The 13,660-nt window shown below is 32.2% G+C and overlaps 1 long non-coding RNA gene across 1 annotated transcript; it reads right to left on the reverse strand.

Annotated features, from left to right (window-relative positions):
* On the reverse strand, positions 1-13,072 carry LOC140667386 (uncharacterized). Its single transcript, XR_012046998.1, has 3 exons — positions 12,967-13,072; positions 3,890-4,017; positions 1-1,324 (listed from the first exon to the last, which is right to left on the reverse strand). It is a non-coding gene; the product is annotated as an uncharacterized lncRNA (long non-coding RNA).
* Positions 13,073-13,660: the final 588 nt, after the last annotated feature.

A 13,660-nucleotide genomic window follows, 5' to 3' on the forward strand; every position in this document is an offset into this window, starting at 1 on the left:
CAGAACGGATTCACGCGCGATTTAGCATCGTGTAACTAAATCACTATTCTCGCCAAAATGATGAGATAAAGTAAAACAGGAAACGAAAAACCTTTTACTTCTTCTCGTTTTGATTCGCTTTAATTCGAATGTCATTAGCGAATAGTCGTGATTAAAGGAGTTTTGACCGCCCATTTTTAACCGCGATTTTCGGGAATTTAAAACAAAATTATAAGCTTAACGTAAATGGCTGCATATATGTATATATACTCGTTTTAAATAATACTCAGAATTTTTATAAGCAATTTTATTGAAAATTTACAAATTTTTAGCTGACTGCGCAAATCTCTTTCGAAAATATTTTTTTATTAATGCATACATATCGACAGTTCCTAAAATTCGACATTCATTTGAAATTATAAAACTAAAGCTCATTTTAATATTTATGAGTTTCACTGGTTGGAAACTCCACTCCAACCCTCTAAAAAAAGTCAAAATGGCAGTGTGTAAAAAACCGTTCAATTTTCACTACAAAATTTTGACTATATTTGACTAAAAAAATAGTTATTTTTTAAATACACAAAAATACAGCAACATTCATAAATATTAAGATGATTTTTTAATTTCAAATGATTTATTATTAGATGGTCGGAAAGTATGCGCCTGACAAAAAAAAACTTTCGAAAGAGACTTGCACCATCAGCTATAAATTTTCAATAAAATTAGTAAAATTGCTTATAAAATTTCTGAATATTACTTAAAACATGTTTTAATATATATGCAAAACGCCAAATATAAGCTTATAGTCTTTGTTTTATAAATTGCTGAAAATTATAGATGGTTAGGGGAAGTAAGGATAATATTCTCTTAATAAATAATAAGAAAAAGATCTTTAGATAATAAAAAGGAAAAAAAGCGCACTTGGGATTTGTGTTCCGGGGTGGACGGTGGATTCGGTGTGTTCGGCAGCGAGCCCCCCGCAGGGGTACAGTGCCGCAGTCGCGCCAGGGCCGTGCGAAGCCCCTCCGTCACGAGGCTATTTTATTGCTCCCTCGCCGCCGCTCCCCGCGCCGCTACCTCGGTCCACCTTCTTGCGCGTTGGTCTCTTCCAGCGGGACCCGTTTTCTCTTTACAATCTCTCAGCTGGATGTACTGAATCCACCCACTGTCGCTCGCCGCAGGGATGATGACCCGCGTGGGAGTCGAGAGATTCACCAACCCGCTGCCACGTGCCACTGATTGTGCCGCGTGCCGTTTATCAATCGTTACATTCACCATCGCACATTAGCGCTCCCATATGTGACCTGACTCTCCCTTTTACTCCGTTTGTTTTCCTTTGATCTAGCTAGAGTACACAATTGGACAAAATAATAAAATCATTATCAAATACTTATTTATTAAAGTTCTCAAATCGATGATTAATAAAAATAACTATTATATAAATCAATTTTATGATTAAAGAAAGTAAACAAAAATGAAGATAATCAATTATGATTGAACTGTTAGTCATTAAACAAAAGGGAGGGTTTGCATTTTTCCACGTTATAATTCAATATATATGTGTATATTAACATAACGAAATATTTAAAGAAATAATAATGATTTTTTCATGAAAGTTATATATATTTATTCATTACAAATCAAATATTTTAAATTAATATATGTCATGTAAAAGTTAATTCTACTTTTGATATTCTCATTTTAGATTTATATTAATAATTTATGTCATTTTTTACGGTTGCATATGAATAAAATAATTTCTCAACAATAACTATCGTGTTACATGAAAATAATGATAACTATCGTGTTAATGAAAATATATTTTATCATGGAATAAAGACTTAAAACATTAATCTCTTTCATATTTAATGATTACCAATTGCTAACTACAAATTAAAAATGTATCTCATGAATTAAGAAATAATCTGAATAATAATTATTATTGGTTACATTAATTATAATTATTTTATTAATTTTTGAAAATATTTATCAGTATAATATTTAAAAAAATAATAGTATATAATATATAAGATTTTATATTAATAATAGCTCACGGTCAATATTTTTGTATACAACAAATTTTATATAAATATTTTTATACACATAAAATTTATCGAATGTTTTCCACTACATATTTCATTCATAACGAACTAGAAGTATGAGGAGCTCTAAAAGTATATTTTATTCATAAATGAAACATTGAACAGTATGATATTAATTGATTCCTTAATCATCCTTAATGATAAAAATAATTACATATTTACCTGAATATTGTGATATTATAATAAAAATTACAAAATAATTTTTATAATCGTGGAACATACTAATGTATATAAGAAGTCACGCGTGCGCGATATTTTTATTGAGTAACATTATATATGTATTACATTTTATAACAATATACAAAGGACTATTGTAATTATTCAAATATTTTAATGCACAAATTCATATTCGTTAATAAACAATAAAACACATACAAATATATAATTTGCAATTTTTATAATAATAAATATATTGATGTTGTTATATTTCAATTTTACGTTAAATGTAAAAGAGATTCAGCTTTCATGTAATTTGTACTGTGTAAAATTGTCTCCGTGAAAGATGCCCTGATTAAGCTGTAGAATGTAGAATGATAACAATTTCTGTCTGCGATTCAAGCTTCGAGCATTCGAAACGCGTGCGACGAGGGAATATTGAAATTCACACTGTCTGTCGCCTGCACGAAACTCAGAAATTCTTGCAATATCGCACTTCAAGTACGGTAAACGCTGAAGCTTCCATGTTCGGCGTGAGGCAACTGTGTGAGCTGTCGTGTGGCAATTTTCATTGCAGATTCACATCAGTCACTGTACACGCGATTCGACGTGGCGTTACTATTTACCATGTCGGAAACAGACTGTTGAAAAAAGTTTCTATTAACAATCTCTCGCATGATGTGCCGCGGATAAAGTAAACATCGAAGTCGCGTGTACAGCGAGTAGTAATTTAAATCCACAATCGATTAGAGACTATAATTCTCTGAGATTTCTTTTCGTGAAGCTCTGCTTCGTCGCACGAAATGCGTGGAATATGCTTTATATCATTTTTATCATTTGACAATTATTTAGAATTTTTTAATATCAAAGATGTTATAATAATTAGTGTTAGTCAATTAAAGTTGTCAATGCGATTTGAGTAAATTAAAATAAAAATTCCTATATTGATTCATAGAATCGTCCTTTTTCCGTTTTTTTTTTTTTAATTTAATATCTGCAGAGAAAATAAAAAAATTTAAAACATTGCTTAAATATTTATGAAATATCACTATATTTGTTTATGCATTCAAAAAAAACCTTTTTTTAAATCTACTTCAATTTCACATATTATGCATAATATTTACATAGTTCTCTAAATAAATAACTCGGAATAAAAAGGCTTTATCATTTGTAATTTCATTTTTAATAAATACAGTACCGGCCAAAAATATATCACCTTTAGTATTTTTGAGTATAATTTTATTCAAAGTGCATGGATATTTATAATACCATAATATATGTTTTGATAGTAAATACAACTTACCAAATAAAATATTTTTCATAAAATAATATAAAAACTTAATTTTAATAATATGAAAAATTAATTTTGTAAATAAGTAAATTAAATTAAATTTATGCTCAAAAATCCTAAAGGTGATATATTTTTAGCCGGTACTGTACATTCTGTATGATTTAAAAAAATAAAAAAGTTTATTTCAGTCTCTTTCAGCTATCAAATTTTAATCAACACAGTTTATGAAATAAAAAGCCTTATTATTTATAGTTTTTTAAAGAAATATGTTCACTATGGTTATATTCAATAAATGAAAAAATGTAAAGTTAGCTTGCATGGAGTTTGGGACGTGTTTGTTGCTATTACGTGAACTAATTACCTTATATATCATCCATCAATCTCTTCAGTATACACGAAAGCGCATTACTCTGTTGAAAAACACTCTTGTGATGTCGAAACATTGTCACTCCCTTCGTCCCTTGTCAGGTTTCCGTAAATTCCGAACGCCTGTAAGAGAAACACAAAGGGATCAGGTGAAACGAGATGAAACAAGGAGACGAATAAGAGGATAAAATGGAACGTGTTTGCGCTTTATGCTCATTTCTACGTTTTACAAGTCTTCGCTTGCTGTAACGACGAGTCTGATTTCTACCCTAATTTCGATTCACTTCCGTCTTAGAAATTTACGAGATATCTGGCACATAAAACTCTCGAGAAGACGAAATCGGGCGACGACGCGGGCGCCTCTTGGAAAAAAATTGCATTCATAAATCAGGAGGTGATAGAACGCCAATTACGTTCATAAATTGAGAGGAAAGACGTATCTGTTAATTCTCTATTGAGAATGAAAGGCACAGGTATCCACAATATTTATATTTAAAAAATAAATAAAATTTCCATCTTGCGGCTAGTTCTCGAAATCACGGTTTTATTATTATATTATCTTATAATCAATCATTTATGGATTTTTCTCATTAATATAACTCGTTTATATTCATTTTGAAAGATTTAACTAGAAAATGATACGTAAAAACAAATATGATGCAATCATATATTGAGATAGAACTGACACAATGATTTACAACAATTCTACACATATTTTTGCAAAAGCTTTACACTTGCGGAATATAAATTTAAAAAAATAAATATATATTTTTTGAACTTTGTACTGCAAACAATAAAGATTAATTATTTCGTCGAATAATATTGGTATTGAAAGAAAAACAAAATGCCTGATATTTCGTTCGCAACAATACGGAAACCACTTTGCACGAAGTTTCAAAATGGATAGAGGTAATTATAGTGACTATTGTTTTATATAAAAGCTTTTATTGTGGATATAAAATAGCGAATCGTTTATCGTTCAAAACCTAGTAAAATGAATGATATTTAATCGCAAACGTCCGCTTTAAACTATCGTAATCCTCTTTCGAGCCAAACAGTCAAAATTATTTCGGATCGCACAAAGAGTTAACTTCTGTGTTAACTATTTTATAAAACTATTTTATCACTTAACGAGCCGCGTTGATATTCGCTTTGTATTTATTAAGTTTATATTGAAAACAGGTCGACGCAGAACGAGTGCTGAAAGCGTGGAAATATTTTCTGTACCATTTGTCATATATAAATGATAAATTAGCTTTTCCGGATATTACGGTCATATACGGCACAGTACTACGTACCGTGAAACACTCGTATTCACACAATCACACCCTCGTGTGTCCGATGATGAGTCGAGTCCGAGTAAACGCATCGATTAATTACAGTACGACTGCTAGTTTCTCTGAACGTTTCTCCTGAGAATAGCGAATTTCTCGTTACACTAAGTTGCCTTCTACGCACTTCATAATGCATGAAAATGTGATCCGAAAGTGAAATTATCGATCAAAGAGGGCGAAAAAATATACGAATTATATTGTATAATATAAAACTAATATACAAGTAATAATACCTATATGTTCGAGTACGTTAATTATACGGAATCAATTACAAATTGGTCAAACAGATCGTAAATGAGAAAAAAAACTCGCACGCTGAAATACTCCGTTAAAATTTCGATATATCATGAAATTTGCTAATATTGAAATAGTATATATATGTATGAACTTTGACTTTTGCATTTCACTAAAATTTATCCCCTTTTGAAATTATACATGAAAAGGCAATATTATACGAGTCTCAAATACAATTTTACACATTACTGCAAAGATTTTATATCGAAAATAATAATAGATAATGATAATAGTAGAACGGACTTTTTAATCGGAGTTTTTTTCTATCATATCAATGTATCAATATCTGTCAGTATGTGTCACAATTTTACTGACAATTTATTTAAATTTAACAATGCAATATTTTTCAATAATAAAATTTGTCATTGTTAGCTTATAATTTTACGTTGATTACTAAAAGCGCAATAATAAATTTTTAATGAATTTATAATTATTATTAATCTTTATAAATTATTATTATATCTTTGATTGTAATTAATTGTAAACGTCGAATGACCATAATTTTATTTAAACAATATCAAGATCAATCATATACAAGATCATATTTCATCTCACTTTTTATCACGATTGAGAGCTCACTAATTATTTCAAAATCAGAGCTTTATGTGAAAGGAGCACGATATAAAACATGTTAACCATAGCGATGGATTCAGTACTTGTAGATATCTGATTGAATTTTCGAGCTTGTTGATCGAATGGATCTCGATAAGCGCTAGCTTGCTCGTCGGAAGAGGTGCGATCCATTTTTCAAATGTGAACTTCCTATGTTCGAGCACTCTCGTGGCGCTCTGATTTTGCCGGATGGCAAGCGTACACGAGCGCACGTCACACGTGACAAATCTGGCTATTAGCTTCCGTAGATGGCGACAATTAATTGGCAGATTAATATCGGGACCGATCGTTCTCGCGTCGAAAATTACGTCAGAGCAGGACATATTTCGTGAATCTCGGAGCCGCGAATTATGGAATCGATTAACTTTGCAAGAGCTTAACTAGACATTGTATATGCACTGTTATACGGTAACAGAAATAGAATAAATTTATTACATTTTAATTAGCTTTCTATTAATTATTCATGTACCTCTCTTTATGAATGTTGATTATATGTATATATTTTATACGTACATATATTAATGTGACAAATTAATAAGCTAACAAACAACAGCATTCATTAAAAGCGGTATGTAGTTGACACGACAATTTCAATCATAAAAAAATTTTTTAAACTATTACTACAAGTATCTAAATAAATTCAAATATTTATTTTAAGGCCTAAGAGCAATCAAATGGTTCTAATGGTTTTGTCTCCTTGAAATAAACAAAAATGATTTTTAAATGATTTTCAAACGTTTAAAAAATTGTTATGTTTTAAGTATCAATCAAAAAATATTTATATAATATAAATAAAATAATAAAAAAATATATATAATAAACAATATACAAAAAAGAAAGAAAAAATGTACATTAGATATAAATATATGTAATTTTAAAGATAGAATTTCTTTTGAAACATATTTTGAAAATAAAACAATAAAATATTTTAATAGAAATTTGTCAAAAGTTTTATAATATTAATTAAATTTTGACATTTAAATTAATCTTTCATAAATATTATACATATGTAACATCAATGGTGTCCGTCCATGTATTAAAATTTTAATAATAATTAATTTGAATAATAAATTATACAATACATTATAATATTATAATTAATAATAATTGTTGTAACATTATTAAATGACCAAAACACGATTTGAACACGGACGCAGTAGTCGGGACCTAAGTTAGCGTTTTATATTGCATATCGATAAATTCGCTACTAGTAGAGGGCAACAACGGGGTTGAAGATATGAGGGAGGAGGTTACGACGAACGGGGAGGAAGGTAGATTGAGGTGATGGAGGACTAGGTACGAGAGAACGTAGGCCGATCGACCTGGTTAACCTACATAGAACGAGAGAGGAAAAGAGAGAGAAAGAGAAGAAGAAAGGTGCGCTCCTCTCTCTATCTTCATACCCTTCTCGTTCCTAACCGTTTGGCTTCTCGCGTCACAAAGAAAAAACTTCATCCGATTCTCTCTCAGCCTGTTTTCTCGACAATCTCTATCTATCTCTCTCTCTCTCTCTCTATCGGCCGGGGAGAACGGCCAGGTGGAAAACTCGGCGCATGTTGGCGCCATCGACTTGGACGATCAAGTGCTTCCGCTACGTTGAGCCGAGGCGATCTATCCTGCCGAAGAGAAGTATGGTACTCGAGCGAGATGATTGGCACCAAGAAAAAACGATGACTTCTTGTAATACGATGTATTGCGGATCGGGAATTAGGATTACTACAAGTTCGACGTGCTCAGATCGTGACACTAGAAACACGCGAAAATGATCTTTGACATTTATTCGTGTAATACAGAACATTCGATTGGCGTATAAGATTCAGATTTTTTTTTTTTAATTTTATAGCACAAAAATAAAATTTATAGAAATTACGCGTCGGTTTTAATCTTCTTCGTTTTTTGGTGTGTATGTTATGTATTCACGTTAAACCCCCCCCCTCCCCCCCGCCGTAAATGTATGCAATGTGAATGATAATTTAAAGTCACTGTGTCAACAAGCATGAATAAAATAAGCTTAGCTTACAATTAGTAATTTGCTGTGCCTTATTAGATTACAACTATAGTGACCTTTAATGTGGAAAGAGAGAGAGGAAATTTACTTAGTCAAGTTTAAATTTGAGTGACATTGATATAACCGCCTTTAGAACCCGTATCTGTGCACATTAGTTAAAGTTAAGAGTGAAGGGGTTTAAAGCATAAGTAGAGTAAGTCAATAATTCGTAGGACTCACTTTACAGATACCGAGTTCATATTAAATCTCTTGCGATTGTATACTTATAGTCCATAGTTTTATTGAGCCCTTTAACTTTTTAATTTATCCCTTTATCCTCCTTTCTGTCCTCCTCTCTCTCTCTCTCTCTCTCTTTTGAGAATTTTAACTTGCAATTAACTATAACTAACTTTATTTTATAATAGTGTGCTAAAAGTTGCCGTGATAATGACTTCTAATTGTTTTATATGCCAGATATTTGAATGCTAATGTTTACCTAGCATCGAATCGCATGTATCGAATATGGTTATATAAAGGTATGAGATATATCGTATTGAAAAAAACTATCTTGTTAATTGACCACTCGGTGAAACGCGCAGCAACATGCGCGTTTCCGTGAGTCGATGATTCGTTACCATCGAAACGGGTCGCGGCTCCGATGCTTTTATACGCTTCGATTCTTCCTACCCGATAGATGGACGATCGTTACAACGACCTATCCTATTCTCGCTCACCTATCATCGCCCAAACATAAATACAACTCCGATAATTCATTGGTATAATAGCATGAACTTTTTCTCGAGCGTGCATTCAGAGCGTATACGCGTTTAAAGCTTATTTTACGTCTAAACAAATTAAATACGTGTCTATAATTTCAAGCAATTTATAAATGTCAAGAAAATTTTGCAAAGTTATTGTTTTTAATCCTAAATATAATATTATTCTGTTTCTTCATTTTAAATTATGTTAATTAAAAAAAAATTACAGTTAATATTTTTATTAAAACAGCATGGAAAAAGATTGAAACTTTGGAAGCACTCACGTACTTCGAAGACGAGAGCTTACACGAGTTATGAAGAATCGAGTGCGGAGGTTGACCCATATCATGCGTCAACCACTATATGAAATGTATTTTATAAAACAAGATCTGTTTATTTTTCGAATAATTTACGATATATGATCTTGTAATTTAATTTTTGAAAATATTTGTCTTTGCAAAATGAAATATTTCCACATTTTTCAGATAACTATTATTAAATGTCTAAATCAAAACTTGAAAATAATCAGGATTGGTAAAATATCAAATTTTTTTGATATAATGCATGCCAGTGTTAAAACCGATGTTATCCGAAAAAAGCCGGTAAAAATTAGTCTTTTCTATTAAAAATGTTAAAATAAACAGAAAACCTTTTTATTGATATTCTTAATTAAGAGAGTGTTTAAACTAATTAAAATTTTATCCAAAATAAAATTTATAATAGATTCCAAGTCAACGTAAAAATAACTTAATTTTTTTAAAAGATATTGAACTAAATGTGAACCAAATCTATATTAATAAAAATTTAATTCTGTTACTATTATTATTCTGTTACTATTACTTTTTTTATTAAATTAAAAATTGATATAAAATGTATTGATATAAAATTTAGTAACATTTATATCTCTAAAATTTTCGTTTTAAAAATTTCACATATTAATTTAAAAAAACTTTATTATTATATTGATTTCATTTTTTTTTTAATTATAGTGATTAGTATAATTTATTAATTAAAGCAAAAGTAAAGCAAAAAATTCGTTTTGCATAAAGTTATGTAAATATATTTTAGTGTTACATATTAATTATTTTTAGTATATTTATCACTTTATTCCAGTGAATAAAGTCTGGGAGAGTAAAAACCGGAATTTATTATGGTTTTTTCACTTAGTAGATTTTTCTAGTCAACCCTAACAATAGAATATAAGAAACAATAGAATGTAAAGATTAAAATATGACGCACATTATTTAAATATCTCCTGACAGTTTTTATATGCATAACTGACATAGAATTTGCAACAAAATTAAAACACATTTATATTGGCCAACATTGTTAATAATCTGTTTATAATTGCAAGCCATTCTTGATTTGCACGATATTTACTTGCAAATATAGATAACTTTAAAAGTGATAACAAGCTTACGTAGAAGTTCTCAACTTTCATTGTAACTGTACACTCTAATACAAAATTATGAGTTTCTTTTAAGATCTTTCTTATATGGAAATATAAATCTATTATCTATTATAAGTACTATAAATCATAGAATTTATATCGCACATTTCACAATCCTTTTATCCCGATTTTATTTCTATAGGACACATCTTGCATATTATTATAAATATTACTCCATTACTATTGTCATGGCATATTTATCACATATATTTACCAGAATTTAATAGTACAAATATTTTGAATACCCAAATATACACTAGTTGCTAATTAATTCGAATTATAATATAATTGTACTACTTCAGACTGATGCAACACGGTTTATAGTTCAAACACACATAATCACATCATGACAAGAGAATGGAAACAAAACAAGCATTTCTCACATTAAAAAAAATATCTATTAGAAAATAAAGAGAGAGCATAAGAAAGGAAGGTATATAAAGGAGCGGGATAGGATTGAGAAAGATATTTATCGCGCAGGGAACAGAGGCAGTAGGAATTATTATGCGTTCGAAGCGAGTCCTTTTCGAGCGTCAAACAGAAATGCATTGCATATAAATTGGACGTCAAATGCGTTTACACTAAAGCAAGTACAATTGAGAACGCAAATGGGGAATCGAGATAGAGAAAGAGATAGAGACAGATAAATAGATGGATAGATAGATAGAGAGATAGATAGAGAGAGAGAGAGAGAGAGAGAGAGAGAGAGAGAGAAGTGAAAAGCTGAGAACCAGATCGATTAATCGAATTAATCGAATAGATCGTTTCAAAAATACATTAATTTTAAACTCATGCATTTTGTATGCAATTTGTCTCTTTTTATTACAGGTATATGTCTTTAATGCCATTAAAGAGAGAGAAAATAAAATAAAATTAATTAATTAGGTATATCACGAGAGAAACATGTATACACATACATTGAATAGTATAAAGTTTTTATCGATACTTTCAAAATAAATGAGAAAACAGTTCATGAAAATAATTACAACATCGAAGTAAAACGACACCGCAACATTTTCCAATTATATGACTGATTCTCTAATAATTATGTAACAATTTCATTTCCTTTCTCAACAATTTCATTACATTCATTAATTGAATATTTCTTGTTAAAAAATATTTTGTCACATTTATTTCAGTGCAAAAATTAAAACAGTTATTGATCTAGTTTCTAAGATTTAAAATAATTGATTTCAATAAACTAGAAAGTCGGAATTTACGATTTGATTTTTGCATTTTTGCCTTTATGCAATCCTAAGAACGAGAATCACGTTATATACACTATTCACATTCATCTAAGTGCGCGTCTAAGTTTGCAGAGTCGTTAGACTCTTGGGAAAAGATTGTCGGAACGTCGGACGTCTGGGTACGTCGAACGTACGTTTATACGAACGGCGTCTTCGTCTTAAACTTGGAAGAAATAGTATATCCAGTTCTGATCTAGAGAAAGGGGAGGGAACGATCGTGACAAAGCTAAAACTCGGCTTCGTTGAAAGTCTCTCGAGGCACGTTTCGCATCGTCCCGACCTACATTCGATCGGGCGCCGTGTTCAACAACAAGCTGCTCTCACGCGGTTAGTAACCGGGAATTGAAGCCAGTGTAACCGCGGTGAGATCAACTTTCGAGGCTTTGGATTTTAGCTTTAGAATTTTCGTTTCGTAATTCGACTGTTATTAATAAGCATTAAAATTGTTTCATACCGTCCGAGACAATAAAACCAAAGATGGAAATATTAATTAAATTTTAAATATTATTACATTTTTGACACAATTTTACTTTGCCATTAGTCGAGAGGAATAATCCACATTGCATTTATATCATTGATAACAATAGAGATTATATCACATGTATACGTCAAAATTGTTTAATATTTTTAGAAGAAGAAAGATTGGGAAGAGACGCGAAATGATGCCTGGAATTTTTATCTCGTATATATTCCTACCTTTTCTACCGGTTTCAATCCTGTTGCTAGCAAACGCGTCGGTCCGTCACGACGACCGAGAAACGTCATTCGCAGCATGCTGCGATGCACCCCTCGACGTACGGACGGTGCACCGACCGGTTCGCGACGCGGTCACGAGGGGCGAGAATCCGCGAGGCGTCAGCGTCGCGGCGAGAAAAGCGCGCTGACCCGTTCGTTCCCTCGAAAGAGCGGCGTTTAAAAAAAAAAAAAAAAAAAAAAAAACAATAACTCTCACCCTTTATCGCAATGTCGCTGGAAAAACGATCACGCGTCAACGTCGATATGCATATCTCCGCACCTGCGTTCCTCCGTTGTTGAGTTTACGATACGCGCGAGCTCGAGGAATCTAGATTGTCACACAGATGCTAAGATACACAGCTGACAAGTCTCAGAGTCCTCGCGGAGGACGCTGAGAGAGGAGGCGTCGCGCAAAGTAACCGACGCGACGAACTGTGTCGTTCGTTGGTCCACGAGTGATAACAAGCATTCACACGAGTACGCGCGCACCCATACGCACACACACGCACACACACACACACACATACGCACACGTACGAATTGTATACACGTGTTATACGCGCATGCACATGCAGGAGCGGGGAGGTGTATCGTCTCGTACAGCTATTAATTGTAAGGGATGTAAATACGCGAAACGATATTCGCACGCAAATACCTAAGGCTTTCCCAAAAACGGGGTTGAGAGAATGAGAGAAGGAGAGAAACAGAGACAGAGAGAGAAAGAGAGAGACAGAGAGCACCACCCGCTCTCGCGCCCCACGTATGACTGTCGCATCGCGGTACAACAGCAGCAACGGCAACGATGCGCAGGAGCGTGCGAACGCCTGCGCTTCACCTTCTCCACCACCTTCTGCTCCTCCTTCTCGTCTTCCTCCTCGCGGGTTAAAGTTAAATCCCGCTGTTGTTGTTGCTGCCTCCATCTGTCTCTCTCTCTCTCTCTCTCTTGCGCGTGTCCCATCGGTCGATTCGCCGTTTCGATTTTGCGTCCTAATATCTCGTCGCGAGATAAGGGTGATCGTGATACGCAATCGAGGACTAAGGGAGGAAAAGAGGGGATGAAAATGCTACGGCAGGAGAGACAGAGATCGACTTTGGCGTCCCACATTGAACCTTCTTAACGAAGAGTAGAGAGACAGTGAAGTTGATTTCGACGCTCCACTTTAAACTTAAAAAAAAGAGAAGATATGAGAGATAAACAGGTATTTTGACATCTTGTATACATGTGACTTTTATATACTTTAGAATTGAAGGAGAGAAATACAGCTTGTAAGTTAAAGTAATATAACGAAAATAACATCTAAAGATTTAACCTTTAGACATATTAATCAATTTTAATTGTAAAAAATCTT

This window comes from Anoplolepis gracilipes, chromosome 7, assembly GCF_047496725.1.
Source record: "Anoplolepis gracilipes chromosome 7, ASM4749672v1, whole genome shotgun sequence".
NCBI classification, from domain to species: Eukaryota; Metazoa; Arthropoda; class Insecta; order Hymenoptera; family Formicidae; genus Anoplolepis; species Anoplolepis gracilipes.